The sequence below is a fragment of the Staurois parvus genome, unplaced genomic scaffold, assembly GCF_062004578.1.
Source record: "Staurois parvus isolate SC_StPar_1 unplaced genomic scaffold, SC_StPar_1.0 ptg000626l, whole genome shotgun sequence".
NCBI lineage: Eukaryota > Metazoa > Chordata > Amphibia > Anura > Ranidae > Staurois > Staurois parvus.
In genome coordinates, this window is record NW_028318422.1 from 426287 (window position 1) to 432325 (window position 6039).

Genomic DNA, 6039 nt, shown 5'->3' on the forward strand with positions numbered 1-6039 from the left:
AATTAGTAGCTGGAAAGCAGTGTAGGCTTCCTGAGATTCTGGGAACCGTTTTAGGTGTAGGAACCTGTAGCTGGCCAAAATAAAAAGAATAAGTATGATAATAGTTTTGATTTAACCGCTTGCCTAGCGGGCACTTTACCCCCTTTGTGCCCAGGCCAATTTTCAGCTTTCAGCGCTGTCATACTTTGAATAATAATTGCGCGGTCATGCAACATTGTACCCATACAACATTTTTATCATTTTTTTGCACTATAAACAAAAAAAGAGCAAAAAAGTTTTTATCTGTTTATATTATAACATTTTGCAAACAGGTAATTTTTCTCCATTGTGCATTGATAAGGCTGCACTGATAGGCACTGATAAGGTGGCACAGATAGGCAGCACTGATGGGCACTGATAGGCAGCACTGATGAGGTGGAACGGATAGGCGGCACTGATAGGCACTGATGAGGTAGCACGGATAGGCGGCACTGATGGGCACTGATGAGGTGGCACGGATAGGCAGCACTGATGGGCACTGATGAGGTGGCACGGATAGGCAGCACTGATGAGGTGGCACGGATAGGCAGCACTGATGGGCATTGATAGGCAGCAGTGATGGGCACTGATGAGGTAGCACAGATAGGCAGCACTGATGGGCACTCATGAGGTGGCACGGATAGGCAGCACTGATGGGTACTGATAGGCAGCACTGATGAGGTGGCATGGATAAGCAACACTGATGGGCACTGATAGGCAGCACTGATGGGTACTGATAAAGTGGCACAGATAGGCAGCACTGATGGGCAGTGCTTATTGACAGCACTGACTGATGGCAGTGATGGGGGGCATTGATGGGTGGCACTGCTGGAAGGCACTGCTGGGTGGCACTGCAGGACACTGATCATCAGTGCCCTGATGATCAGTGCCAATCTGCTCTGTGACAGTTGCCGGTTATCGGCAGTACTTTCCTAACTCTGCCACAGCATGCAGAAAGTCCTGCCGATAACCAGCAACTGTATTTACTCCCTGATCTGCTGTGTGATTGGACACAGCTGATCACGTGGTAAAAGGCTTTGCTCCTCGCCAGAGGCCTCGTTCCTTTTTTGGACCTAGTGCAAGTCTTACCTGGTTCCCGTATACAAGATGGTCCATGAACAAGGCCTGGCAAGCCTCTCTGAGAAATGCGAGGTGATGCGCTGCTTATCAGTTCCACAGGTTCCCAGCTAAAGGTGGGGTATTGGGCCCAGAAAATGGATGCGGTGCTGGGAATGGTGGAGCAGGCGTCCACTCATCAATTCCAGCGTTCCCCAGCTAATAGTGGGGTGGAAATGAGCAAGCAGGAGTCAGTGCCTGGAAGAGCTCAGGTCTGCCAAGGATTCTGTGTCCTTCAAGGACAACCTGGAAAGGAGAATCGATTCTGATATCAAGCGAATCTACACTACAGCAAGGATAGCTTGCAAGCTGGCGCTTGCCTTAGCGACCTTCTCTAAAGCTATGGAAGTGTGGTCGGATAATGTGGATGTGGCCCTCAGAGGAGTTCCAGAAGAGGTGGCTAGGAATTAAGCTATCTGGGAGCTGAGTTTGGCATATGCCTTTCTGGGGGAGGCCTCAATCGACCTTACCTGTCTGCTGGCTCGGGTTATGCTGTCCTCAGTGACAGCCAAGCATGCATTGTGGCTTCAGCCCTGGTTGACCGATCTCTAAGCAGGCATGGTGCAAGAACCCCTTTAAGAGTTCCTCCCTGTTTGGGAACAAACTGGACAGTGCTATAGCCCAGGCTACAGGCGGGAGATCCAGTTTCCTGCCCAGAAGTCAAGGCTAGGAACTCGCGACTCTACAAGCCAGGCCGCAAATTCAAGAGACGCTGGAGGAGAAGCCAGTCATCTTTTCAGAAGTGCTCTAAGGGCTCGACCTCTGGAGATTATGAGGCACAAAGTCCTTTTGAGATTGGGCCAACTCAGGCAGGCCAGGTGGGGGCCTGCCTTCGCCATTTTTGGCATGTCTGGGTGGCTTAAATCTGGGACATCTGGGCTGTCAGCATTGTATCTTTAGGATATGCTTGGGCGTTTAAGAGCCCTCCTCATCTCAAGTTCACCCCCATGGCCCTTCCTCATTCTGGAGAAAGGAGGGAAATCCTGCTGTCCTACATGGACTCTGTGCTGGCGCAGGTGCTGTCGTGCCGGTTCCGGAGGGCAAAGAATTTCAGGGCATGTACTCGTCCCTCTTTTTGGTCCAGAAAAGAAACAGGGCCTGGAAGCTGGTCATAGATGTCACCCATCTAAACTCCTTTATCAGGAAGTCAAAATTAAATATGGAGATGCTGTTCACAATTCAACAAGCAATTCAACCAGGCGACTGGCTCCTGTCTATATATCTGAAGGATGCCTACTTTCATGTGCCCATTGCAAGAGATTTTCAGAGATTCCACTGGTTTGCTGTGGACTAATGGCATCTCCAGTTCATTTGTTTTCCCTTTGGGCTTTCAACGTCACCTTGTGTGCTTTCAAAGTCTTATTGGTGGTCATGGCCCTGATCAGAACCAGAGGCATTTGCCTGCACCATTACCTAGATGACCTGCTCCTACTATCCCAGGAGAGAGAACAGTTACTACAGCACAGGGCCCACGTCATCTCAGCCCTTCTCGAGTTCAGGTGGTTGCTGAATATGGAGAGGAGCCAGTTGGAGCCCACGCAGTCTCTGATATTCCTCGGGGCTCATTTTGACACAATCAGCGCCACCATATCCCCCTCCGTGGAGAAGATTCCGGTGATCTGGAGCCGAATACTACCTGCCCTGTCCTCCTCACACCTTCAGGCCCTCCAATGCCTGAAAATCATTGGTACCATGGTGTCCACAGCGCCGATGGTGAAGTGGGTACAGTGGAGAATGCGACCCTTCCAGAAGGGCTTTCTTCAACAGTGGAATCCAAGCAGCATGGGCCAGGTCATTTACATATCTCCGTCCATGAAGGAGAGCCTTCCTTGGTGGCTGCAGCAGAAGAATCTACTCAACTGCCATTTGATTGCCCCCATTTCCTAGGTCACAATCACTACGGATGCCAGAAACTCCGGATGGGGTGCTCTCTGCCAGTCAGAGATAGCTCAGGGCAGGTGGAGCTTTCCCTCCCACAGGTTGGGGTCAAACGTTCTGGAATTACAAGCGGCGCTCTGTGCCCTATGAGCCTTCCAGCACCTAACATGGGAAATCAGTCCTCCTGAGGTCTGACAATATGACGGCAGTGTCCTACATAAGGAGACAAGGCAGGACCCACAGCCTATCCCTCAAATCATGTCTTGGGCTCAGAGAAACCTGTCCAACATATCGGCACTAAACGTCCCTGGAGTCCAGAACTTGCAAGCAGACTTCTTATCCAGGGTTCAATTGGACAACAATGAGTGGTCTCTCAACACAGAAGTTTTCAAGTGGATACTGACTCTTGGGATCAGTCCAGAAGTGGACTTGTTTGCCTCCCTGTGGAACAGCAAACTGGAGATGTACTATACCAGGAATTGCTGTTCCCAGGCCTTCGGGGTGGAGGCTCTGATGGATCAGTGGAGGTTTCGCATGGCTTATGCATTTCCCCCAATCCCTGTCATCTTCAGGTTTCTCCGTAATTCCATACTGGACAAACAGACCATGGTTTCCCTTACTGGCGCAGCTCAGCTTTTTGGATCTGGTTCCTCTCCCTCTCAAGCCAGACCTGCTGTTACAGGGGGCCATTCTTCACTCTTGCCCAGCCCAGCTTCATCTAGTGGTCTGGTTCTTGAGAGGGGTGGTTGGAGGCCTTAGGCTGTCCTGCTGAAGTCATCCCTCCTCTGATGAATGCCAGAAGACCAAGTACCAACAGGGTCTATGGAAGAGTCTGGTCTAAGTTCGTGGACTGTATCTTTAGTAATCTGAGGGCTCAGGATGTCCTGGGATTCCTGCAGTCAGGCCTGGACCTGCCCCTGTCAGTCAGCATCCTCGGGGTTCAAGTGTCAGCTATCTTGGCCTTCACTGTAGTGTCATGGGCCGACTTCTTCAAAGGGGCAGTAAGGTTGAGGCCCCAGAGGAAACCGAGGTTCCCAAAATGGGACCTTCTGCTTGTCCTCGACTTCTTCTCTGGAGGTGTTCCAGAATCAGCTGGTCCACCCATAGCAAGGGAGCTCTCCATCAAAGCAGCATTTCTGGTGGCAGTTACATCGGCAAAAAGAGTCTCCGAAATCAGGAACCTTGGCTGAAAAGAAAATGTTTGACATTCTTCCTGGATCGAGTGGTCCTCATCTCTATGCAAGGTTCTAATCCTAAAGTGACCTAGGTCTTCCACGAGAACCGAGAGATTGTCCTGCCAACATTTAGAGCCTCGGGAGTCGATGACGTTCACCCCCTGGACGTAGGTGAGACCTTAAGGTTATACTGGCAGGTCACAGCATCCTTCTGTAGGTCAGACCTTTTATTCATCCTTTTCCATGGGAAGAGTAAAGGAGATTGGGCGTCAATTGCAGCCTGGATCCTCCAGGCCACCCTAATGGCCTACAGAGCCAAAGGCTTGGTGCCTCTGGAGGCGGTGACTGCACACTCAACCAGAAGTTTGGCTACGTATTGGGTGGCTTCCCTGTATGTCGCCCCTGAGATGATCTGCAGAGCGGCCTCATGGTCCTTAATCAACACTTTTATGGCTCATTACTGTGTAGAGCCTTCCTCCTTATCCTCTGTTAATTTTGGTATGAAAGTCCTGTCGGTTGATGGGGAAAATTAAAGTCTTTGTTTCAGTAACTGCCCACCTGTGTGTGTATGGCTAGTTATTTCCCATACGTATGCTGCCATGGAGTCTATCAGGAAACTGGAAAATTTCCTTTCAAATATTTACCGTAATTTTCCTTTCCTGATGGACTCCATGGCAGCAGGAGTACCCTCCCAATGCCATGAGTAGGCTAGTTATGGAACATGGCCTCTGGCGAGGAGCAAAGATCTATCAGACTAGAGTCCTATAGGAGAGGAGAGGGCATGATTAACCCATGCGTATGCTGCCATGGAGTCCATCAGAAAAGGAAAATTACGGTAAGTATTTGATAGGAAATGTTCCATTTGTTTTCCCCATTTTTGGTATTTTTTTGTTTGTTTAGCAAAAAATAAAACACCCAGTGTTGATTAAATACCACCAAATGAAAGCTCTATTTGTGCAAAAAAAAAGCTAAAAATTTCATATGGGTTCAGTGTTGCATGACCATGCAATTGTCATTAAAGGTGTCGCAGCGCTGAAAGCTAAAAATTGACCTGGGCAGGAAGGAGGTGAAAGTGCCGGTAGCAAGTGGTTAAGGCTCCATTCACATTTGTGCGACTTGTCATGTGACTTTGGGCACATAAAGTCACATGATAAACCACAGCTCATGTATTTCATTAAGATGAAAAACCTTCTGCCTTTACAACCACTTTAATGTAGACTGGTCCACTGCTTTGCATACTGGAGATACTTTAACAGAAGCTGCCCAGGATGTCTCTGGTAGAGAGTGTTCTGTTCTTCCTAAAAAGTAAGCCATCAGCCCAGGAAAGCTGCTTGAAAATGGTTTAGACCTTGGAGTGGATAGCATTTACTTGGTTTTAAGTTTTACAAGGCCTTAAAAGGTAGTCTAATCTTTATTTAGATGGAGAGAAGAAACGGCCTTGGGAACTAAGTGCTTCATGGGATAAATCACCATTTGAAAGATTTTAAAAAAATGTTCTACGCAACCTAATACCCAAATTTCCAAATGTTCTGTGCCTTGACACTATAGCCACTAAGAACACAGATTTTAAAGAGTATAATTCTCATGGACGAAAAGGTTTTTTGTCAAATGTTGGAACACCAAGGCAAGGTTCACACAAGTCCCTGCTTTGAAAAGCAATCCACAGGTAAGCAGCCGCTGTCAGGCATTCAGTAGGCAATCCTGCTATCTTTTGAAAGCCTGTTTTTTTCCCCTCGCATTGCGGCTTACAAGTGGGCTAATGGGCTACAACTGTTAGCCAAGCATTTGGCTTGTGGTTGTGGCGTAGCCCCATTGACTTAAATGGTCGATTGTGACCTGGTGTTGTCATTTT